Raw genomic sequence first — 25,158 nt, 5'->3', positions numbered from 1 at the left:
CGATGAATGTTTTGCCCTGGAGAGAATGTTTGCCCCGGAGATGGGGCTGCTTCTTGGGAGGGAGGTGGGCAGGGGGTGTTGGGGTTGGGACCCCCCCCTGCAGCCCCAGCACAAGGACATGGAGCTGTTGGAGGGGGTCCTGAGGAGGCCGGGGGGATGCTGAGGGGCTGGAGGGAGGCTGGGGGTGTGGAGAAGAGGGTGCTCCGGGGGGGGGGCTTATAGCGGCCTGGCTTTCCCTAAAAGGGGCTGCAGGACAGCTGGGGAGGGTCTCTGTGTCAGTGATAGGACAAGGGGGAACGGCTTTAAGCTAAAAGAAGTGAGATTTAGGTCAGATATGAGGAAGAAATTCACTATGAGGGAGGTGAGGCCCAGGCTGCCCCGAGGAGCCACCATGGCTCCATCCCTGCTGCCCCAACCCTGGACCGGGCTGGGGGGGCTTTGGGCAGCCTGGGCTGGGGGCAGGGGTCGTTCCCAAGGCAGGGGGGGCTCTGAGGGCCCCCCCAGGCCGAAGCAGGCCTCGGCTCTGCGGCTCCAACACACCCCACCAGGGGGCACCCGGGGGCCGCCAGCCGGGGTTTTTTTTGGGGGGGGGGTCGAGGAGCTGGGGCAGCCCCCCCATAAAACCAGGCTGCCCCCGGGGCTACCCGGCAGAGTTCACCCCCTCCTCGACCCCAAGAAAAGGCTGCAGGGAGCTAAAGCAGCCCCAAAGCAATGGGGGATGAGGGGATGGAGCCCTAGGATAGCCCCTTGGGGGGACACGGGGGTGGTGATGGGGGGGAGTGGGGTGTCCCAAGGAGGCACGAGCCCATCAGACGTCGTCTTGAGCAAAAAAGCCCCAAAAGCTGGGGCAAAAATCTGCCCCCCCCCTCGTGGAGCTGGACCGAAGGGGCTCCGTCAAGGTCATGGTGCTGGGAATTAAGCGCTGGTGCCTCGGGATCCAGCCTCGTGCTTTTATCACCAGGGAAACGGCAGAAAGCTCGCCCGTGAGGCCTGGAAGAAATGTTTTTATTCTAAACTTTTTTTTTTTTTTTCTTCCGATAGAGAAAAAAAAATATTTCAAAAGGCATTTTCCATGCAGAACATCAGCTTTTGATGACATTTTTTTTCCGATGCGTGTCAGAAAACAAGTCTAAACTCTACTAAAAATATTATCTGAGGCATCTTCCCAGCAGAATCACCTTGGGGCTGATACAAGACATTTTCAGATTCTGAAGATTAACAAAAAAAAGAGGGAATTGGAAAACAAATCCTGCCACAATGACAAGAACGGCAGCGATAACCAATTCCTCTCCTTTCCCCTTACAATATTCCTTACGGATTTGGGGGGAGCAAGGAACCTTTCCTTGGCAGCTGGAGGTATTTTCGCTCCTGGGTATTTATCAGCCCGGATCAGTGCTGAGCTCCTGCAACCAAACCTTGGTGCCTTCAGCCAGCTCCGATAGAAATTCCCATTTCTTGGCTGGGACTGGGGATGAGCTGCTGGTGGAGGGGACAGAGTTGGTGGCCAGGGGTCCCGGTGTGGCGCAGGCCACCTTGCTGGCTACCAGTGGCTCGAGGCAAGGAGCCACCTCCGTCCCCTCCGCCGTGGTCCCCTGCCGCCCGCCCGCCTCCAGATGGTGATGCTGCTGGCCCCGCTCTGCCCCCCTTGCCCGGCTTGAGTCATCCATCTTGCACTGTGTAAGAGGCCTGTTGCAATTAAGTAGGCTGAAGTGCTCCTGAACTCTTTAACCTTTGCCCTGGGATTGCTCCTTTTGCCCCAGGGCTGTGGATCAGCTCCATTGCACTCTCCAAACAGCGCCTGCTACTTAGCTGACATTTCTTTCTCCTGCTGGATCCTATTAGCACCCTGAGGTTGAAAATGCTACTTTGGAGTGTTGTAAGGAATGTGATTTATACTGGAAAGTAGCGGCAATCTATCTTTCCCTATACACACACTACACGTGAGGCTGGAGAGCTAAATCCACATCGCCTGAACAAACAGCAACTTGGGTAATTGTTGAGGAGGCTTCGGACACCTCGCAGGAAGGGCAGGCACGGAGCTGGGCTCAGGGCAGGCAGCTGACGGCGGGGCTGGCTGGAAAAATGCCTCTCATGCAGTCCTGTGCCTGTACCCCTGCAAAAATCTGGTGCCAAAAGTGCTGCAGGCAGGGCCAGGAGTGGGGCTGTGGGCAAAGGTGCTGGGTCCCGCAGTGCATTTCTCTACCCTGTGCCCTGCCCATTGGCCTCGTGTCTAGGAGAGAAAAGAATTGGGCAGAATTTGCACTGGTTTGCCTGCGTGTGAGTACGAATCACCGAGAACGCAACACGCACGGGAGGCAGATGAAAATAAGAATTGAATGGTGCCTGAAGGAGGGCTGATTAGCCTTTATCAGATATGACACACTAACCACCGAGGCTCCTGGCTGGAATACCGGGCTAAAATCTCCGCAGTGTCAAATTTCATCCTCCTAAGCAAAGAGACACTTTCCATAGTGTTTGTGTGAATCTTCTGGATAAGCCCCGGAGACTGAAACCATCTCGGCTTCATGTGGGCATTAAAAGTCCCACCCACGTGTTTAAAAAAAGCCCCAAACCCAGAAACGCAAAAGCTGACATTTACTCGAAAATGTCTTCTTCCTGCATCGCTGCATGGCATCCCGTGCGATCGGCGTCTCCTCCCTCCTCGCCGGAGCTGGCTGCGCCCGAGCAGCACCGCGGGCATCCCCGAGGGCTCGCGCACCAAAAGCGCAGCTGGGAGCCAAGAGGGGGCTTTGCACACGCAGAAGTGTGCGCACAAACAGACGCACGGACATGAGCACCGTGCTTTCCGGGAGAAAAACCGACAACGAAAAAACCCCTAAGCAGCCTCTGTGTCAAAAGCCCTTTTATAAAAGCCTCAGTAGCTAAAGAATTGCCATTGTTTCAGTCTCCAGTGAGTGCTAGTCTTAAAATATTTCCAGCTCAGAGCAGGCTTTGACATTCTGCCCAGACCCAGGAGAGGGAACAAACATGAGTTCAAAAATGTTTCTGCAAGGCACGGAGCCTTCTTTTTGGAGAACCCTGCTCAGCATCTTGCTTCTTGTGGCTGCGTGTCCCCCTCCCACAACCCCTGGCAGGGGAAACACCCCCAAAAGCACCCCAAAAATGGGGAGGTGATGGCTTCTTGGGGCCCTCAGCAGTGCAGGAAGAGCTGGCCTGGATTTCATGCTGGGGTTTGTTTTCATGCTCATCGCTTTGCCCGTGCGAACAGCAAAACCATATTTTTCCCCCAGCAATGCAGAACTCTGGGCTGTGCCTCTTGTTTTGTTGCTGATGGGTTTCACCAGTGGTGCACGGGGCAGCTCCGTGGTGCTTGCCCAGCTCCACGGTACCGGGGCAGGCAGGCGAGAGCTGCTGCAGAGAGGGGGGAGCCCGAGCATTCAGCACTAATCCCCTCAGCCTTTTTCTGTGTTCGCCAACGATGCTGGGCATGCCGCAGAGCCAATTTGGGGGCTGGAAGCTCTCCATGCTGCCTGCAGGAAGGGGACGCGAGGGACGGACCAAGGCACACGTGTCCAGCGTGCCGGCTCCTCGGGGTGCTGGGGGTGGGAGCTGGGGCAGGAGGACCCTGGGACAAGGCAGCCCCCAGGGCTTGGCATCCTGGGGAGCTGCAACAAGCTCCTTGGCCAGCGGTCCCAGTTTCTCACCCTTTCCCTTTCCATGCTCTGAAAAGAGGAGGAGAGGAGCCCAGATGTACATTGCTGGCTTGGCTACCCTTCTGCAAACTGAGGTCTTCCCCACCTTCTCACAAAGTGATTTTTTTTGGCAGAAAGGTGCAGAAAAACCTCTGGATGTCTGTAGGAAAGACGAAACGAGCTGGCTGCCCCAGTGACAGAAACCACAGCCGGGCAGCAGCCTTCCCCAGCACCCAAAGAAAAGCCTCCAGCAGCCCTCTGAGCCCCAGCAGGGGCAGCACGGGGCCGTGCGTGGTGCCGGTGACTCAGGACCGTGGTGCTGGGATCCTGCACGCTGGGGGCTCCGGTGAGCGGCTGCTTGTCGGGGCTGCGAGCACTCGGCACGCTGGGTGAAGGGCAGTGTTTACCCAGGAACAATGTGGGGTTAAAATTTAATAAGCCCTTGTGCAACTCTTTGTAGAGCAGCAGCGAGGACAAATAAACATCTCTTAAAATACAGTCAGTACTCAGGCTCGCTGTTTAATTCATCCTCGGGAAATGCGTGTTGTTTATAGCCACTCACTTCAGGAGCTAGGAACAGCAGGGGGTTGATCCACTCCAAATTTCAGGCAAAATAATGCGATCCACACTCTTCTCTTGTTTGTTCCTAGGAGAGAACACAAGGTCAAGTCTTTGGCTAGTGCAAAGTTTGCTCTAAACTACCGAGTCTCTTTTATTTGAGAAAGTTTCTTCTCTGCTTTCTCCCTCTCCCCCTTTTGCCCTGCTTGCAAGCCCTGGGGGAGTCCAAGTTTCCCGAGGATTTCGGTTTCCTCCTTGAGTCATGAAAACTTCTGGAGGGAAGCAGAGACGCGTGGCCAAACCCAGAGGCTCCCAAGGTCGAGGGTTAGGAAGTCGCTCTCTTATCTGCTCCCCTCCCATGCAGAGATGAGCAGGGGAACAGCCCAGTGTGGGAAATCTCCCTCCCCCAGGGCTGCTGGGGGATGCTGAAGTGCTGAGAAATCCCCCTTCTCCGGGAGCTGGTTCAGCCCTTTCCAGATCACGAAGCTGAGAGGGAGCGATGCCAGCCGTACCGGCGGAGAGCTGCGAATTGGGTCACGCTGCCCATTCCCCTCCCAGCACGGAGCTCTCCTCATGCAAAGACAAACAGGGGGAGCATTGCTTAGGGCGATGCGCGGGGCAAAATGTCTGCGCTGGCCCAGGAGCTGCAAATGTGCTGGCTGGGCTCAAACGAGCCCAAAGCCTCAAAGAAGCGCCTTGGATCCTCTAGGAAAAGAGCCAAGGCTGCCCTCTGCCAAGGGCAGGGCATCAGGGGGGTCGGACGGGGGGAGAAAGGGGGACCCTTGTTCATTTTAACAACATCGTGGCAGCCGTGGGGCCAGCTCTGTCTGCCTGACCTACATAGGCGAAGCAGAGCTCCCTGCACACAATCGATCCATTGGCAGCACACAAAGACGGAGCGAGTGTTGGTGGCCGGGCACCCCGCAGCCCCAGCACCCTGCCCCTGCCCTCCGTAACCAGCAGCACACAGCACCCACGGCCGCGTGTTTGGGGATATTCTCCTATGGCAGGCTTTGGTTTCCTTGTAGCTGGCTTCTGGCAGCATTTGTCCATGCCCCTGGGATGCCTCGAAGGGATGCACACGAGGTTTTGGGCTGCTATTAATTCAGAAGGTGTGCTCTCTGGCTCGGAAGCGAGATCCCCATTTCCTTGCGGGGCCTTCTAATGGATCACCGGTGGATTCGAGTGTCCTTCCTGCCCAGTTATCTGATTATCCAGCCTGCCAACACACCCTCAAAGCTTTTCCTTTGGCTCTGTTGTTTTAGCATCTTACACCCTGGGGCCAGTCCTGCTGACCTCACGGGTTCTGCTGCAGAGGATGGAGATTTCTGTCCTAATCTGCTCTTTTCTGCCCCTCAGTGAAGGGCAGAGGTGCCTTTGGGACAAAAGCCTGGTTTTCAGGGTGTTGGACTCCTGTCCCTCCTCTTCAATAATACCCTCTCTATTAGACCCATATCCGTGCGACCTCCACGGAGCAGCAGACCTTACCCCCGCCAGCAATTACCCAACTCATTAAACCCAGCAAACCAAACGGCGGTGCAGAAGAAGGAATAAAATAAGGCAAGGCAAAAGGTGGGCAGAGTCTGGCGTTGCCTCTTCCCGGTGGCTACGGGCAATGCATCTGCGTTGCTTTGTTCCCAGGCGAGCGCCGTGCCAAGTATCAGCTTTCCACGGCAGAAATGAATCACAGCAAATTGCTCACCGAGCCTCCGCAGCCGGCAAACACCAACTGCTTAGGTACAAAGGGAAAGCGCTGCTGGCCCCCGCTCCTGCCGTCTGAGTACAAGGCTGCTAATTAGTAAATAAGGGATAATCCGATCAATTAAGTGCTCAGCCTGGGGGCTGGAGCGGAGGGCACAGCCCTGCCGGTGAGGCGGAGGGGAAGGGGCGGCCGTGCAGCACTGGGGTGCGCAGAGCAGATTGGGGTGAATGGGGCAGATTTGGAGCATGGGGCAGGTTGGGGTACACGGGGCAGGTTGGGGTGCACGAGGGCTGGTGGAGGCTGCTGTGGGTCCCTGCAATGGGCTCTTCATGGAGGTGCAGCCGGTGCAGGCTTGCACCAATGCCCGGCACGGCTGGGAGCATGCTGCAGAAACCCATGCGGTTTTGGCAGCTTTTAGCATCTGGCACAGCACGGGACAAAATGCAGGAAGTCTGGTGGCACTCGGCAGGTGGGCAGTGGTCAGGGTAAGAAGCCCTGGGAGCTGGGAGTGTTTTGGTACCAGGGCACGAGGGAATGCCCTGTGGGAAGGAGCAGTGCTGGTACCTGGGTACTGACCGGGTGACAGGGCAAGGAGCAGCAGAAAGCAAAGCACGTGGGTGCAGAGGGATGCGGGGCAAGCACCTGCAGGCTGTGCTGATGGAGCCTCAAAACCAAGCAAGTGCTGCCCCTGGCTGAGCAGTTTTCCCTGTCTGGTGAGCGTGCAGATCATTAGGATGCAGTGAATTTGGCAGCTCCTGTGGCCCATGCCCCGGAGATGCTGCAGGGTCTCCTCCCCATCAGGCAGGAGCGGTGCTGGGCTTGTTCATGTGAGCCAGTGAGCTTTGGGTGCCCTGAGTGCAGGGCAAGCTCCATCTCTCCTCTGTCTGTCCCTCTGGGGATGTGGGGGCTGGAGCCTGTCCTCAGCCAGGCCACCCCGTACCCCATCCAGTGTCACCATGGTGGGGAGGCTGTCACTGAGGGGTCTGGCACCGGGAGCTCCCCTTTGCTTCTTGGTCAGCATCCCTCGCTGCTCCCCTGCTGCCAGCCTCGGCGCTCCTGAAGCATTCCCCACGAGCACCGCTTTCAATTACGTGTTTTGCAAAAGTCATTACAGAGAATTCCCCGTGAAATTATTTTTATTTCCCGCCTCTCCTCCCCGCCTCCCCGCCCCTCCACCTCCTTCCGAACTAATGAGATTAATTGAAAACTGCAAACATTTTCCGAGGGCCCAAGGCAAATGCAATGGCAAATCCCTGTACCTCTCCTCCTGTCGCCCCCCCTCCTGCTCCCCAAACCGAGCAGCCCCCCCCGAGGAGGTGCTGCGCTTTGCAGCCTCAGAAGGTGCTCACATTTTGAAACCTTTGATTTTTTTTTTTGTTTTGATTTTTTTTTTTTTACTCCTTCTCTGAGGAAGGGAAGAGAAAGCGCCTGAGGAATGAGAGCTGTCAGATGCAATAATGTGAAATCTCACTTCGGGCTGGCACGCAGAGGGGGGGTCTCTGCGGCGCAGTGCCTTTCCCGGGGAAGTTGAAAAGGGGAAGCGGGGAGGAATATTAGCAAAGTTATTCGGCTCGCTCTCGGCCCCGCAGGTAGGAAAAGAAAAATAAAATCCCCCAAACCCAATAACCTGCAAACCAAACCCGACAATAGCCCTATTCACCTAGCAGGCTTTTATCCACTCGGAGTGTTTGATGCCTCCCATCTCGGCGCTCGGTTAATCAATAGAACAAATCTCCAGCGCCGCACCTCTGCCGGCCCCCACGGGCTCCTCCGAGATTGATTAAAGCAAACATCCATTTTCAGGGCTGCATGCCTCTGAAAACAACGCACTTTTTCAGGCTGCCTTGCTACAGTGCGCTCAGGATAAATAAAGGAGAGGGAACAATACGGGAGATTTGTTACTTGCTGGAGCAACTGCTCGGCATCACATTTCCTCCGGTGCTGCTTTAAGTGGGGAGAAGAAAAAAACGTGAATAAAACCCCCCAGACCTGCTGAATTATGCGGGGTGGTGCTTTCATGCATGGGTATGTCCATGGATTCTGGTGAGGAGGATGAAAAACATGGCTTTGGAGTTGGAGAAAAAAAATTATTTTCATGGAAAACACCCCAAAACCCAGGTTGTGCAAACGCAGAGGCATACACTAACGATGGGAGAGATAATTAAGGCTGCAAAATGGACTCCCTCATTTGTCATGCTGACTTTAACCGCACTTAAAGCTCTAAAGAAAGCAGCCGAGGGGGTGGTGTGCTGCCAGCCCCTCGGCTTGCAGGGACACGGGTGGGTTTGGGCAGGACTGGGGGGAAGAGATGCTGTGAGATGCCCAAGGAGGTGCTGAAATCCTGGGCTGGCCAGCAGCAAACTGCTCACACAGGGACCCCCCTTGCTGTCTCCTGAGGTTGTCTGTAGGGTGGGGGTCCCACCGTGCTGCTCAGCCTGGGGTCGGGGCTCAAAGGAAAAGCCTTTGTAGGGTTTGGAGAGAGCTCGAGTCCAACAAGCAGGCTTGACCTGGCAGCCGCATGACCACGGCATCGTGGCAGGACTTCCTGACCCGTTCTTTCCATTTTTTTCCCCAAACCCCCAGCGAGGGATTTCTCCGGGCAGTGGCACACACCTGGGCTGCTGCTCCCTGCAGATGCTCCCAGCCACATCGGGGACCACGAGGCCGCTGGCACCACGATCTCCGTGCTCACCACGAGCCCAAACCCTGCCCGGGGCTGCCTTTGGCCACAGCCTGCCACGTGCTGTGCCTCTCCTGCTGCTGTCAGGCTGCCGCCATGTCCCCAAAACTTGTCTCTGCAGAGGGTGAGCCCTGCCTGTAGCAGCACAAAGCCCTCCCCTAGCTTGCCAGGGGTGCGCTGCCCTGCTGCAGACCCCACAGCCAGGCCAAAAGGGACCTCCAGCCCCTCCGCTGAGCCGAAGAGCTCCAGTTTATTAAAGATACATTCCTGGGCTAATAAAAGACGTGTTGTCTGGTGGCGGGCGGGCTGCAGGATGTTATGGTTGGAATGTTCCTTGGCCCGGGTGTAATTAAAAAACCCACCAGCTGTGGGTCTGCGAGGAGCTATTTTTTTCTCCCCCAGACAGCCAGACTTGATGTTTTCTGTGATCTCCGTGATGTCACCAGCTCCCCTTTGATGTGTGCAGCCGAGGAACCGCCGGCTCACGACTCCAGGGGGATATTTGTCTGCGCATTGCTCACGAGATGACCTAGAAGGATGGAGAGAAGATTAATTACGGAAAGGAAGAGACCAAGCCCCGCATCCATATTTATTAGTGCATTAGGGTGTAGTGGCCGCTGTGGCGAGCCCAATGCGAAAATAATAGTAGGACAAAGTCACTTCCCCGAAGATTTCAGTGGTGGGACAGAACGATAGACTGTTTTCCCCATTTTTTTGTGGGGAGGATGGAGACACAGAGCAATAATGGCCTGCCTTAAAATAATAAAGCAGGCTGTCCCACAAGGGGCATGCAATGGAGCCAGGCTTGGAGCAGATCCCTCCTGTGCCCCCTTGGTGGCCTCACGCTTGTACAACACGATGAAACCACAAAGTTTCTGGTGGTTTTCTTTTGCAAGTCCCTCTCTTGGATGGGCTGGTGGCAAGCAGCACCACGGGGATGCTCGGGAGGGCATCCTGGGGGCTGGTGGGGCACGAACCAGCGGCCTCAGGACTTCAGCCCTATCAGTGTAGCAGATTGGGGACGCCTTCAGGCTGCACAGCTTGCAGACAAACCTCCTGAAACCACCTGAAAATGATCCCTGCCTCTTCCCGACGCCCTCGCTCCAGCACGCTGAGGACAAAAGCCTCTCCATGGCACAGCTCAGACGCTCCCCTGGGCCCCCTGGCTCCTCTCTAGTGACAAAGATTTTCCGGAGACAATAAATCGGGAGCAAAATGGAGCTGCCCATTACAATCACATAAAGGAATGTGTTTTCTGAAGCCCTCGGATGTGTCCCCTTTGGGCTTTGGGGTCCGGGCAAGACATCTGGAGCCCACCCCTCTGGTAGCCCATTGCCTGGGCAGCTTCTGAGCTGTGATTCTGGGTTAGGTGGGAGCCAGCCCCATTAGGGCAGGGTGGGCACGGCGCAGACAGCAGGAACAGTTTGTCCTGTCCCCTGCCTCGCTGGGGCAAATACCGGTCCCTGGCCTGCCGTGAACATTTATGCAGGTATTTACCCTGCAAGCAGCCCAGAACTGGATTAAGATAAGGTGAGCGCTGGGACGATGTGGAAATGCCTGACAGGCCTACAAAGCTGCAGGGCAAATTAAGCAATCATGTTCCCAGGACATACATAAAAATAAGTAAAAAAACAATATTAATCCATAGCAACAAAAGGCGATAGCATGGCAACAGCGGCAACTGCTGCAAAACAAAACAGTAACAAGAAGAGAGGGGGAAAGGGAAAATAAAGCCCTGCTCTGGCCTGCAGGGTTCCTTAAGGGAAAGTGGGATGTTTTGTGCCAGGGAGCTGGGCATTACAGCACCTCCTTGGTGCTGGTGCGAGGGGCTGACCGCCTGCTCCTGCGCACGGGGCGCACGTGGGGCGCACGACGCTTTTGGCTCCCCTGAGCAAAAACACCCCAAGAGCCAAAACCGGGAGAAAGTCGGCATGAAAACAAGGCTCAAACCCTGTTTTGAACTCAGGTGCTGCTCTGCTGCGGGCGCGTAGGAGGAGCGTTATGGAAATAAGCCCTGATGGGCGTTAATTCGGAGCCGTGAGTCAGGTGGGTGCTCGGTGCAGCACCGATAAGCGCTGCTGCTGCTGCTGCTGCTGCATGCCTGCGGGGGTTACGTAGGCTTTGGCACGGCCGGGCAGGCGCTGGAACAATGTTAGGTGGGTTTGGGATTTGGACAGAGAGAGGGAGCTGTATGGAGAACGCAGATGGAGTTGCATAAAACTGAGTTGCAGGCAATTTGGCTTTATCGGAACCCACACTAAATGGATAGCTGTTAAAAGGAGTGGATTTTCCATGCTGCGAGAGCCAAAGCAAATACAGTGAGACATAATTAAATGCTCGCCTGCTAAAATAATAATTTTCTTATGAATTGAGAAAGGTAAAGTACAACGAAAGATGGGCCTGATAAAGGAACAATGATTCTCCATTGTGCCTGCTGGAAGTGCGCAGATAAGAGCACAAATAAAGGCTGGTGGGCAGGTAAAGCAGGGCTTTGGTGGGGAAGGGTTTCCGCTCTTTCTGTTGTGCAGGCCCCTGTGCCTGCTCATCACAGAGGTGTTAATAAGGCAGATGAAGCCCTCACGTGCTGCCCATCGCCACACAAACCCTGAATGCACACTCCAGGCAGCGCTGAGTCCCCAGCAGCATGTGCAAACATTAATGCTTGTCTGGAGGAAAGAGAAGGAAGGGGGGAGGTCTGTGAATGACGGCAGTTTTAATTCTGCTCTCACTTGTGGGGACGGGAGGCACCTCGTCTGGTGGGGCTGGGGCCGCTTCCTCTGCTCCGAGTTGTTCAACGGGCCTCTGGGCAGAAAAAACACTGCAGAGGCAAGGAAGCCCTTCCAAATAAGAAGTGAATGGTAAGATCATCATCATACTAAGAACCCTGGGGAGTCGTTTTAGGAGGCAGAGCTGGAAAATAAAGAAGAGAGGTCCCGAGCTGTGCACCTGCAGGAGCTGCTGCTGGGGAGCGCACGCAGCACGCCCTGTGCTCCTGGGCACAGCCGAGTGCTCGCGCCCGCCCTGCCAAAAGTGCAGCCCTAGAGGTCAGGCAGACATCGCCTTTGAAAGCCTCTCTATAAATGTTATATCCATTTAGAAAGTAAAGATTAGGGTGGATAGATGGCTTTCACCTTTAAAGGGCATGGGCAGGGAGCAGAGAGGGCTCCTCTCTGGCAGTGCCCCAATGGCAGGACGGTTCCTGCTTCATGCAGGGGGATCAGGAGCTGGGGATTTTCTTACAGGGGGATCAGGAGCTGGGGATTTTCTGTGTCTCTGGCAGCAGCACATCTTGTGCCGAGCAAGGGGGATGAGACCTGCCAGGGCCCAACAAGTGAGCATGGTGCTGGTTTTGCCGCTGGCAGAGAGCTCTGGGATGCTCTGCTCCCGTCTGGGCTGGGTGCTCCTGCTGCTGCTCCTGCTCCTCCTTCTGCTCCCCCTGGGCTCGTGCAGGCAGCAGAGCCCCAGTGCCGTGTTGTAAAATGTGGGGATTGAGAAAAGGCCAGGGGCTTTGCTCCTTTTTCAGCAGTTGGCTTCGTCCTGGCACTGCCAGCTCCAGCCAGGGCACTTGATTTCTGGCTCTGGGCACACGTGTTCGGTGCTTTTCCAGTCAATCCTCAGACTATGGGAAAGGGTTAGGTCAAAGCCCTTTTTTCCATTATTTTAATCAATGTGATTATTTTTAAAAAGTTTACTTTTCTAGCCTCCTCCAAAAAGAGATACTTTTTTTTCTGTCTTTCAAAAAAAGTGCAGAAAACAAAAGACTGAATTTGGGCCCTACGTTTTTTGGCATTGACTCTTTTAGATACATTGAACATTACTTCATGGCTGAAATTACAGAAATAAAGCTGCTAGTAAAATAGAAACTAACAACTTTTGCCCTCTTTGTCTTTCTATGGAAGTCAGGAACAGCTTAGTCTGTACAATAATTACACTGTATGCACAGCAAAAAAAGTTCTTGACTCCTGCCATCTGCAGCCCTTCCCCACCAAAGGAAAAAAAAAAAGTTGGCAATAAATTTAAAACAGTTTTATTTACCTTGAACTACTCAGCCAAGAATGCACATTATTTAGGGACTGGAATAAAAAGCCATTCACTCTAGTTCAATTGGCCATTTAGTTCAATTTGTGTGTGTTACTGCAGGTAATTACTATGGTAATAATGTACTGTAATCTGCGCTGATTTGGAGCTTGTCCTGTTTCTGTATTAATAATAAGTGCCATATATGTACTAATTACCAGTTTGTTACCATGGTTATTTGCGTAGATGCCATGTTAATGATACCCTGGAAACATAAAGCAATCACATTTTTGAATTAAATCTTTGTGGTCTCTTTAGTGCTAAAAGCCCAATTCACATAAAATAATGATGAAGAAAATGAGATCATCGTCGCTGACTTGCCAGCAAGCTGATTAGCCGCACTGCATAAATATACGATTTTACCATACTGAAAAATTAGAGCCTCCAAAACATTTTCCGTGGTTGCTAAGTAACTTCCCGAGGATTACATCACTTACAGGAATACGCGGTGCCAAATCTGTCATGCACACGTATTTATAGAGCACGCGGCGCGGGGAGCGCACGCTCGGCGGAGAGCTCGCCGCTGCTGCCGTAGGTGTAAACTGCTGGCTCGCCGCCGGAGGATGGGGGTAAATGAGCAGGCATCCATCCCTCCCCCTGCTGACAAACTCGCACTCGTCGGAAGGAGCCAGGAGGCAATCCGGAGACGTCTATTTTTTAGGATTATTTAAAGCCAGGAGGGACCTCTGCTATCCCTCCCCTGCAATAATTTCACGCTGCGGGTCCTGCGCTGGGCTGCATCTCTTCTCCCTGTTAAATCGAACTGAGCAGCGTGTTTGGGGAGATGATTTGTTGGAAATGCATCCTGGAAGGGACGGGGCTGCTGGCTACTGCTGCCTCCAGGACCGAGCGAGTGCTGGGGTGTGGAAAATGGTGCACAGCACATCGGGGTCTGCTGCCCCCCTGCTTCCTGCTGCCTGCCCAGCTCTGCCCCTACACTCCAGGGCTGTGCCCAGCCCTGCTGCCACCTCCGTGCAGCATTTCCATGCTGTGCCAGTGCCAAAATCCTCCCTGGTTTGGCACTGGCTGCTGTCCCAGCTGCGGTGTCGCTGATGTCCCCGTGCTGCAGCCTGGGCTGCAAACAGCCTGCTGTTCCCACACTGCGGCCACCTCGCTGGCCATACTGGATCTGCATTACGAGTAAAAATAGTTTATTGGCAGCAAAAACCTTCCCTTTTCCCTGATCGCGTAGTAAACAATGGGTCCTTCCTACCCTAAAATTAATGGCAATTCTTTAACCAGATGACAGCAGTGCAGGGGCTGGGGAGATCTGGAAGAGCGAAACTACGTGCTGTCCCTGTGCAGGCTGTAATAAAGAACACAGGGAAACCTATAGGTCCCCAACCCTACGGTAAAATCTGACCCCTACAGTCAAATCTGAAGCCCCACAGGTGTGGAGCCCTTGAAGGTCCATGGGAGCATTGGGATTGGGATGCTGCAGGGCTTGGGCACCCCAGGCCAGCTGAAGGATGTAGCAGCGCTCAGGGAGGGCAGAGCATCGTGGAGACGCTGCTTTGATCACCTCCCCAGGAGGACTGGCAGCTGCTGCATCCCTGCAGAAAGTCCTCAGCAAACCTCTCCATGGATTTGCCCAGCCAAATGCTGACTCAGCCCATGGAGGAGCTGTTCAAGGTGCCCAGCTTTGCCTGGAGAGGTGATGCTGGAGTGTGGGCGCTGGGCGAGTGGAGCTGCTCTGCTTCATCCTCCTCTGCTCAGGCCCAGGGCCAGCACCTCGTCCCTCGCCAAGGTTCCTGCACAGCCCCGGCCCGAGCAGCGGGTGCCCTGTCATTTGAAAAGCTCCTCAGTGCTCTTTATTATCTGGTCGTTATTTTTTCCACTGAAGCCTGAGATAAGCAAAGCATAAATCAAAGCAGCTCAGGAGCCACTTGGAGCAGGTAAAGGATGGAGAAGATCTTAATCAGCGGATCTGGGCATGAAAAGCCAAAAGAGGCAGAGAGGGGAGGGAGGAAAAGGGGGCGAGGAACAAAGGAAGGGAGCGAAAGACCACTTGTTGTTTGTGGGACCAAGACAAATGTTTCCAAAGCCACATTTTCCACATGACTCCCAGCAAAAGCTCCTGGTTTGATTATTAATCGCGGGCCGGCCTCCATCCATCACTCCATCCGCCCGTGCTCCGGAGCTGTTTGATGTGCTGCTACCCTCCGCTTTCACCCCCGTCCAGCAGCTCTGGCAGGGCAAAGACCAGCAAGTTATTTAAAGAAAAAGCAATCAAATAAATTGGGGAGGAAATAAAATAAAATTATCCGGGGAGCTTCTTTTGTGCTCCTTGGGTACCTGCCTCTGGAGGCTCCTGGAGTGCTGCTGACACTGGGAGCGTCTCCCAAAATGGATGGACTTTGTCTCTTGCCTCATACATCTGTTTAATGACCTCTCCTCGCAGGCACTTGACATGTGATTTATGGGATATAAATTTTACCTCTTCTCTCTGCAGCGTTGCAAGCGCTACGTGCTGAAAGGTGAGAGCACCTCGCCCCGCCGGGCCGCTGTGCCGCGCCGGCTCCCGCGCTCGTCCGCCTGCTCAACTTTCTTCCCCCGGCCCTTCCTTTCAAAAACAAAACAACAAGCCCTTAAAAATGTGTTTTTTCCTCCCTGAAAGCAAACTGCTGCTGACGCAGCCTTTGCAGTTTCAAGGCTGATGGCGTTTTTCAGAAAAAAAAAAAAAAAGAAAACAGCAGCATCCCAGCTGATTTCCTGCAAATAATAAAAAAAAAATAAATAAATAAGTCCTTAATTCTTTTACTGGCATCTGTAGCCTCTAATTCATAAATTCATCAGGACTTTCCCAGGATGTCAGTTTTGGCAAATGAGCCCTGAGTTGCTTCATGCTAATGGAGCGGTGGGCTGCCTGACCTCAGGAAATAGAGAGGCCAAACATGAAAAAACAGAGCCGGGTTCAAGGCTGGGGCTGTGAACCCCAGATTTGAGGGTGAGGTCAGGAGAGGGTCAGGAAAGCATTGTGTGCGTGTGAGGGAGAGGCGCTGGTTTCTATTTAAAACCTTCCACGGCGCTCGGAGAGACCTCTGGCCATTGTGTGCGGGAGCAGCCCGGCTATTGAGCGGCGTGCCTCGAGGATCCTGGCTGCAGGAACGGGGAGAGATTAGAAACAGCCACACGTACACGCTGCGAGCCAAGCCCTCCCCTACCTTGGAGAGAAGGGGAGCGCGAGCTCTGCCTGGCTCTTTTCAGCGGCTAACGCAGATGGATTTGCTTTGGCATTTAACGGTGATGAATGTGCCAGGTGCTATTCATTAGAAATGATTTGTTGGGGCGAGCGCAGCTCGCCTGCCCATTAGGACGCATTTACTTCGCAGGTTAGTAATGATGGGTGCACTTAATAGTTTCTAAGTATCAGAGGGCATTAAAAAGCCCTGGAAGAAAAGGCTATCAATATTTACAGTTTCAATTTGCTGGGGGAGGAAACCCCCGTGTGCGGCTGCAGGGGTGGGTGTCCGCCTGCGAGGCAGCACCAGCTCCTTGCTCGTGGGTGGCTGCTGGCATGGGCAAGGGTTTTTGGTGGCCTTAAAGCACCCCAGTGCTGTGGAAGCAGCCGCTTGGCCACCTCTGGGGTCTGTCACCGACTGGAGATGCCCACCCTGCCTCCAGCCCCCTGGTTCTGGCTCCCTGTGAGCACCAGGGACGCACTGGGAGGAGGCGGAAGGTCACTGGCCGGGGGCTGATTATGGCCATTACATCCCAATTCCCTTCCCCTGCCCTCCCCCTCAGCCCGAGCTCGGGAGCGAGATCCTGTTAGCAGCCCTCTGCCGATAGGCGGCCATTTACTTAAGTCCCAATTTTTCATTAAAATAGCACATATGGCTATCAAGCACTGCAAGGTCACAGGGCTGCATTGTCTCAGCTTAATATGATGCTATTAAGGCTGGGCTATAATATCCCAGATACAGCAAGTTCAGCAGCGTAAGATCAAGCATTGGGCAAGACTGCAATTTCCTCCTGTCCTCCTGCTATGATCTTATCAAAGCCTGACTGATCTCTATAGACGAAATCGCGCTGGAGAGCATTAAACACCGGGAGCAGTGAGGCCGGGCTCAGAGCGCAGTTCCCTTTGTGCCGTGCACGGCTCGGGGCTGCCTCCTCCACCTCTTCTTCCTCCTCCTCCTGCTCTAGGTGGCATTGCCTGGGATTTCCAGGATGGGCTGAGCTGCTTTTCCTGAAGCCTGGCCTCCATTCAAGCCAGGCTCCACTTGAGTCAGGTCCTAAACTCCGAGAGAGCATTGCTGAATTTTGGATTTTTCCCCCAATTCGGCTCCTGGCTGCCCGGTGGCCAATGCGCTGGCAAGGGGCACTCAGAGCGGTGGCCACCCCGTGCAACCTTCAGCTAGCCACTGGCACCCTCTTGTAAACCCGGACAATTGTTCTTTTCTCCCAGCCGTTATCTTCCTTTCCGAGCTACAAGTGCCCACATGCGGGCCCTTTATCTCAGCACGTATTTGTACAGTTCCTAGCACAGCAGGGCCCCGCTCTCGGTGTGCGATGAAATATGGAAAGGCTAACAATTACAGAACAGAGGTGGAGGGAGGAGAAGGTGGACTGGGAACTGGCTGGCGGCTTTAATAAGCCATGCAAAGATATGCCTGTTACTGACTCACTGGCGCTGAGATAAAGTGCTTTAAGTGTGCCCAGATGGGACGTTTTCATAGGAAGAAGCAAGCGCGTAAATAACGGCGAGTTTGTGCACACAGCAGCCCTGCCAAGAAGGAAGCCTTTCCTGCAATATCTCCGTGAGGATGCCTGGAAGAGCCAACAAATGTGTTACTCCATCCCAGCGGCGGGGAGAGGGAGGGGAATGGCACGGGAGAAGCAAACGGCTGCTCCTGCTGTGCGTGCACACCGTGCCGTGGTGTGGTTGTGCCATGGTGTAGCTGCTCCATGGTGTAGCTGCTCCATGGTGTAGTTGTGCCGTGGTGCAGCCGTGCCGCCCAGCACCCCCACCTGCTCCTGCACACCAGGCGAGTCAGTGGCCGTGGGAGGGGGTTTGCTTGGCCAACAGAGCGAGCAACTTGCCAAAAAGGACAGAGATGCAAGAGCCACGCTCCCCCGCCATCATTTCCCATTTGAGTCAGAACGGCTTAAAAGATAATTAGTTAATTGAGCAATGGAAGCCATCTCCCTATAGCTATGTGTCAGCTCCTATTAGCCGCTCCGTAGCGCTATCTGAGGATACACAGATCCTCTCCGGAGATATCGATCATTTATTTAGCAGGCCCTGCTCTCCCCCTTCCCCTTCGGTGGGCGGCGGTGGCTGCGGCGGGCGGCAGCTCCATCACGGCACCCGCGCCCCGCGGACAGCCGTCAGCTGCGATTGTTTTCCTGTGAAAATAGATGTTCCGTATCGATCTCTTTCCTCCAGCGGAGTCCAGGGGCCTTCTCCTCAGTTACTCCGATAAAACACAACTAATTAAATTTGTGCCTTGCTTTTTTTTTCTTTTTCTTTTCAATATCGCATTATCCTAATTACTAATTAAGGGGACCACGTGTAAGGGGGAGGCATTATTCCCTGCAGAAGATCCCTTAATGGCCTGAATGACATCTCGTGGAAGGAGGGAGGCTTTCAGCAAAGGCCAGGACTGAAGCTCGGGATGGGATCCCTGGGGACAACTTAACCAGAGGTGCTTTATCTCCTCGGGTGCTGCCCTGCTGTTTGCTGCATCACCGCGGACCAGCACCAGCGCGGAGCTGCCCTGCGCACGCGGAGCAGCTGGAAGGCACTGAAGCTGTGCTTCTGTGAGCGAGGAGAAATGCAGGGAGGCATTAAAAGTAATGGGGACAGCTGTGCGTGCCACCATCTGCCTGGGAAAGCAGGCCAGGGGAAGCGGAGGAACCGACTCTTCAGGACGAGTGGCTCGCCCAGCCCTCTCCTCCCACGCCACGGAGCGCAGCGTCCGGCCCGCGGTTGGAGCTTGCCAGGTTTGGGATGAGCCCTCTCAAGCCTCTACAAGCTGCTCTGCTCCTGTCAGAACTGTTTCATTATGTTCCAAGTGGCAATTAAACGCACAAAATTGCAGTGAGGAATTGTAACAGGCAGGACCCCCGGTAATAAAGCACGGGGTGATGCTGAGGGAAGGGCACCGAACTAGAGCCAGGCTTAAAGCAGACCTCCGGGCTCTCAGCCACACTGCCAGGGACTCGAACCAAGCTAAACCAGCTCCTCCTCCCCTGAATAACCCCAGGGTTGTTCCTTGTGCCCCGGGGACCAGAGGCAGCCGGTGGGAGCCCCTGTGTTGCATTTGCTGACGTGGGCATTTCGTGTCCGTGCGCATCGCCGCTCACGCTCTGCCTGATCCGGCATCGTAAGTCACTGCTTCAGCTCTCCTGCGGCTCTTTTAGAGACATATTTTTCCCCCTAAATATGTGGCCAGAATATACAAGCTGAGATTTATGCTGGGAAGAATACGGAAGGAATAGCAAATAGGGACTTGCTGGGGGAAAGCAAGACGTTACTCTGGGCATCAGAGAGCCCCACGACACCGGCACTCAGGAAGAAGTTCTGCTGAAGAGCTGGGCGCTCACAAAGCCTGGCGTTACTGCCCTGTGCTATAATGATCCTTGACCTCCAGGATGAGCCCTTCGGCTGCAGGTCTGTGCTTGGCAAGAGGAGGATCAAGTAAATTCATCAGCATTGGACACCTGGGGAGACGGAGGCACTGCTGCATGTTGTACCGAGACAGGGACTGTTGGCAGCCAGACACATCCAGAGCCTCTCCATTGCGTTTTCCGTGATGATTTGCATGTTGCTTTATGCAGCACAGTTGCAAACCAAATTTTGCCAAGGAACCATATCAGTAAATTGAAATTTGAAAGGGCTCCAGACAATATTGATGACTACAATTTAGTATCCTCTTGGTTTCTGTTCTGCTCACAGGTTAAATCGAACATGGGTCTGTTTTGGATTATTTTATCTCTCCCTTCCTTTAAGTGATTGAAGTCTTAATAATCAAGGATAATACAGACGCCAAAGTTTTAAGCAATAAACATATAAACAGAACGAAGAGAAGCAGAATGCTCATGTCTCTCAACAGCGAAAATTGTTCCGTTTTATTTTGCTGTAGCAGATGTTAAGTTTCCAATAATAAAATAAAATAAAAAATCTAAGGGAGACATTTAGCAAAGTATAGCTTTACACTCCAGAGTTATCACTCCAATTTCAACTGGGACCATAAAGTTTTATGAGCTATTAAATTGTCCTAAACCTCCTTTAACACACTAGCTCTAATGTCGGAGATTAACCATTTAGAAAAAGGAGGTTACCTTAGCAGAGATCGGGCCATTTTCCTGCACTCTTATGCAGTCGATAACGCTTTTCTGAGGCAGAGCCATTTGCTGAGTGTGGGGCTGGTAATTAGCCTGCATGCCCTGCAGGTAATGCAGCCGCAGCGCTGATGCAATCTCCCACAGCGCGAGGAGCATCAGCAGCTGCAGGACGGATGCTCTGGAGAGGTGAAATCCCAGCCTCTTGTCTGGCTTCAGCTTGTTCCCTTTCCCTGTTCCCCCACTCATTCTGGAAGGATGCTCACGATTTCTGCTTTTACTGTTTCTTTTTTGTTTGTTTGTTTCTTCCTTTTTTTTTTTTTTTTGGGTTACAAATCTCTCTGAGCATGGCCTTTGCCTAAATTTTATTACCTTGCAGAAGGAACCCTTGATCTCAGCTTGAATCTGCCGGATGCTGAAGCGAAGCCAGTCTTTGCACGACCCAGGAAAAGGTTAAAAGCAATTTCAATTTGCCCTCGCAGAGTTCTTTCCAGAGGAGGAACTCAAAAACACTCCAGCCGCATCCTCGGAGTGTCACAACACCCTCCATAAGCCCAGTATTATTTTATTGATTTTTAAACAGACACAAACACAGGCCTGGATCTGCAAAAAGACCTTCGGTGCGTTAAAGGGGACTCGTGGGACTCTGCCACTTGTGAGCTGCCAGATCGCCACCCTTCAGCTCCCTGCTAACATGGCACGTAACCCTGCAGGCACCAAAACCCTGAAAGCATCAGCGTTTGGACTCCAGGGTAGCCCCATTGCCTGAAAGTTGGGCCTGGCCCCACCTGGAGACATCTGTCTGGAGAAATCTGAGCAGCACGGGGTTGCCTCGTGCTGATGACTTGCACGGATCCAGTGTTTTTCCTAAAATGTCTGCTCTAGCCCCTCTTTCACCTTGTACCATCCACTGTGTGAGATCTTTCCCTCTCGTGTCACCCTGAATTTTTGGGGCCACGTGGGGACTTCCAGCAGGAGAGGTGGGACCCGGGAGCTGTGTTACTGCACGGTTTGGCTCTGGAAGCCCTTTGCTGCCTTTAAAACCATCAGAAGTGGTTAAAATCCTGCCCAGCACTTCAAATTATGTACAGTCAGTGCAACAAGCCAGCGTGGCTGCCTGAGCAGGGGAGCAAGGCGGAGGTTATCTGACTTTGATCCCTTCACCAGACCTCGAGGACATGGCTCCCAAGGCTCGTGTACGCTGCAGCCTTTTTCCTTCTGATCAAAAAGATGCCTTCTGCACTCTGAGAGGCCTCAGACATCAGCAGAAACTGCGCTAGGAGCAGCCATCCAGTACGGCACGCCTCGGGCTGCAGAAATGCTCTGACTCAGGCAATCTGCAGCCCTACAGATGTCTCCCATGTCCTGCATCACAGAGGAACGAGGTTCAGCTGATGCACGCTTGGGGACTAATAGGGCAGTGCGTCTATAATTAGCCGGAGCTTTAAACTTCTGGAGCCGTTTCCCCTCGGGATGGGGCTCTGAGGAAGAAACCCCTCCAACGCGGCACGTTACACGCCGCAGACATTTGGATTGAGCAAGTTTTAAGAATGAGTCAGAGAGATTTCCTAACACCTCTTTGTCCCCATGATCCCCGGATAACAAACATCAGCTCTGAAGGACAGAAAAGCCCCGTTCCTGCCTCACCCCATCCAGAGCCAGCCTGGGGTCGATGGGGATTCGGTGCCCCCTGCCCGAAACCTGTGAGTTTCCCTCTGCAAGCTTCAATTGCCCTCAACTACTGCTGAGATTAGGGCTCCCTAAAATACTACATAAGTTAACAGAGCCCGATTTTGCTGTTTCATTCCTCCCAATCCCTCTTTCTGGAGTGACAACAGCTCCACTGGAGCAATCCTACTGTTTGCTCTTGGCCCCTACAAGACCCCACAGCATCTCCCTGGGGAACCAGCCCCAGCTGGAGCAGGGCAAGGTCTCCCACAGCATCCTCCACCTCCCAGCTGCTCTGCTGGGGGCTCGAGGCCCCACGGGGCTGTGCTGTCCTCGCCCACGGGGCGCTTGGTCAGAGGGAAAAAGCCCCAGCACCCCGGGAGGTGTTTTGTTGCTCGGCCTTAATAGTTAAAGGGAAGAAAAAAAAATGCAAGGGGCTATTGAAACCAGAGACCCGTCAGCATTTCCAGGCCATTCATCTGCCTCTTTCAGTTCCTTTGCTTTCCTTTTAATGTATGTAGATGGAGAATGCAAATACCAACGTGAGAAAACTGACCTTTTGGCTGAATGTCACCAAGTTCTGCAGCAGTGGGAGTGTTTGCATTCGGTCGTTAGCTTTAGCCTGTACAATTATTTATATATATCACTGTAAGGCTCGGCGGGATGACTCAAAAAATGCTTTTGACCTTGGTTGTTCTGCTGGTTTGATGGGCTGCAGCCCTGAAATGTTGGGCTGCTCACAGCAGTGCTAGCTTTAGAAATGAGCCACCCCGAGCACCGACCTGGGTCCAGCGCTGCCCTACGAGTGTCATCATTCAGCAGCCAGGAGGGCCAGCAGCCTGATCCCACTGCTGTGGGAATGGAGTCATCTCAATTCCCGTTTAAATTAATCTCATGCTTAATTTTGGAAACCTAAATTATGAAGTACTGAGCTTGAAATTCTTGAGGGACCGGATACCCAGGGTTTCCAGCTGATGAAGCCAACTTCCAAGATAACAACCCAACGCATCCCACCTTGGCCACGATGACCATGACCACTTAGCTTGCCTCCAGCACTGCTCTGGAGTGAAGATATTTTCTCATTTGATTGTAGACATTGGGCCCCAAGCAGTGGCACTCCTGAAAGCAGTGCCCACCGAGCCTCCTCAGCCCTCACCTCCTTGGGAGAGCTCTCGAAGGCCGAGCTGGTGAGCTCTCCAACTTCTCTCCTGCCTGGATTTCACGCTCTTCAAGGAAAAAATGCTCCCCGTGCTGCATTACAGGCAAGCAGCCTGCCTGGCTGCTGGGCTCCCTCGCTCTGCATACTAACGCCTTGCTTTTATGCTCGCATGCCTCTCTCTGAGGCTCTGTTGAATTTCATTCCAGCAGACAGCATTACCTCGTCCGCTTCCTTTCAACTACACTAAAATCCATCTCTGCTGTTCCTGAGGTGCCCAGCTGGGACGTGCAGGTGGCCAGGGGCCAGCTCCAGGAGCCTGCAGCACAACTGGAGAAGCCCCAGGAGGGGGCTTGGGGTGAGCACCGGGGGAGCAGAAATGGAGCTCGGTGGCCCCCGGCTCTGTCCCGCCATCCTGCCGCTGTCATTTTGACATCTGAACCCTTTCCTTATCCTTTTCCGCCCTGATTTTACATGCCACAGCCATCCCGTGTCTCTGTGATGGTACTTGGAGAAATTAGGGCAACTGCTGTGCCGGGTTTTCATTAGTATTGCCAAACTCTTTCAGCATTTTTAGAAAGGGCTTGAAAGGAGGCCAAGTCGTTTCTCCCTCTTCTATTTCTTTTCCTCCACCTCCTCCCTCTCCACTCCCCCCCCCCACCCTTCGCTGTCTGCGGATGCTTTGGGATGAATTAATTTAGACGTGTGGTTTTGAATGTTTTTGGCTCCTGGTTATCGAGCCATTCAGCGGCTCGCGGAGCCTCCCCCATCGGCTGTTATTGAACCAGACAGAGAGGGGCGGAGGAGATGGCAGCGGCCTGATTTGTTGGCTTGTTAGTTCTGCTCCTGCGAGCCGTCCATCGTCTCATATTTCTGAATGCTGACAGGCAGAGACGTCAGCCAAAACGCTCCTCGCGGGCTCGCGGCGGAGCGATGCCTCCTTCGTGCCGCTGCCGGGAGCGGTGCTGGGTGGAGGCAAAGCTGAGCAATTTCTCTCTGTTCCCCTTTTTCCACCCCTAGCCCCACATCCACAGGTCAGGCTGTAGCCCCTGCCCTGCTCCGGGATGCCTGGCGAGGTTTTTTTTAGCACCAAAGCAGGTGGAGATGGTGGTGACAGCGGTATGCATGTGGAGAGGACCTCTCCTTGTGTGCGCCCTGGGCTGGGTTTGAGTCTTCTCCTTGGAGAGGCTCCAGCTGTGACCCAAAGCCCTGCAGCTTCAGCCAGCTTTGAGCTGCAGGAACATTTGTATCAGCAGCTCTGCTGGATAATCCTGCCTGCTGTGTCCCATGAAGACCCCACTCGTGGCCTTGGTTGCAGCTGGAGGAGCTGAAAGCTCAGGGCACCACGGCTCGCTCTCCTGGAGCCTCCCTCAGCGTCGGCAGCAGCAGAGATCACAGCAAAACCCTCCTGAAATGCGCTGCCTACCGGTGCTGAGGCCCCTTTAATCATCGGGAGAATTCATCATTTTCTCAGCTTTCTAGTTAAATTTTAAAAGCCCACCTGAAACCCTCATTAGTACCCGTCAAGACTTTCTTTGAGTGTACTTCTGCTCTGATTTCGTAGCGGGCTAATATCTAAGGAAAATATTATCTCTCCGCTTTGGCTCCCTGCCATCCCGGCCGTGTTGGTGTTTCAGCAGGGGATGGAGCCGCTCCGGTTCCTTCATGTAGCTGGCTAAACTCGGGGCTGGGGGAAATCCCAGGGCTTTGAAGCATCGCCACGCGCAGGCGGTGGTGGTGATGGCACTTTAATTGGCAAGGAGGAAGGTTTTGAAGTTTGTGATTCCCCCCAGTGTTGTGGAAATCCTCCTGAGATTTACCACCAGAGCCCCATGGGAAGAGGGTTGGTGCTGGGGTGGGCTGGGCGCTCACCGCACTGATATCCCCTGCAAGAGGTTTCTCACCTGATGTCTTTGGGAGAGAGTTGACACACTCCAAAAAGGGGGACTTTTGGCTCCAGCCCTGCCTGTGTGGGTGAGAGTGCACTGGCACAGGCCCTTCTCCCATCACTGCCATCTGAAGCTCTTGGGGAGCGCACAGCAACCTTTCTGCGAGCTCAGATCAATGCAGGCAATGCCTCCAGGCTGCAAATGAAAGCCCGGCGTTGCTCTAACTTTTATTTTCATTTTTCTCCAGCATTAACACCTGGGCTTTCAGCTACCTTGAGCTGAGCCTGGCGAGCTCTGCCGTGGCCGACAGGGAGGTTTCTCACAGGGGGCTGGCCGTGGTCCCGGCAGGACATGAGGAAATTAAAACGAGGTAAAGCAAGGCGTGAATTTGAGGTACAGCAGCTGCTCCCTGGCAATTGCTGAAGTTCACATTCTCCCTGTGGAGAATGCCGAGCTCCAGGATGCGCTGCAGACCTGCACCCTGGTGG

At 53.8% G+C, this 25,158-nt stretch overlaps 1 long non-coding RNA gene across 3 annotated transcripts; it reads right to left on the bottom strand.

Moving 5' to 3' along the window:
- Positions 1-12,604: 12,604 nt before the first annotated feature.
- On the bottom strand, positions 12,605-15,950 carry LOC137842660 (uncharacterized). Of its 3 annotated transcripts, XR_011089146.1 has the most exons (3): positions 15,835-15,950; positions 15,108-15,233; positions 12,605-13,799 (listed from the first exon to the last, which is right to left on the bottom strand). It is a non-coding gene; the product is annotated as an uncharacterized lncRNA (long non-coding RNA). The 3 variants fall into 3 exon arrangements; XR_011089144.1 differs by lacking the exon at positions 15,835-15,950 and having other exon boundaries at positions 15,108-15,719; XR_011089145.1 differs by lacking the exon at positions 15,835-15,950 and having other exon boundaries at positions 12,605-13,420; positions 15,108-15,719.
- Between the last annotated feature and the right edge of the window lie 9,208 nt (positions 15,951-25,158).

This window comes from Anas acuta, chromosome 20, assembly GCF_963932015.1.
Source record: "Anas acuta chromosome 20, bAnaAcu1.1, whole genome shotgun sequence".
NCBI lineage: Eukaryota > Metazoa > Chordata > Aves > Anseriformes > Anatidae > Anas > Anas acuta.
The sequence above is the reverse complement of the archived record's forward strand: the minus strand, read 5'-3'. Positions and strand labels throughout refer to the sequence as shown.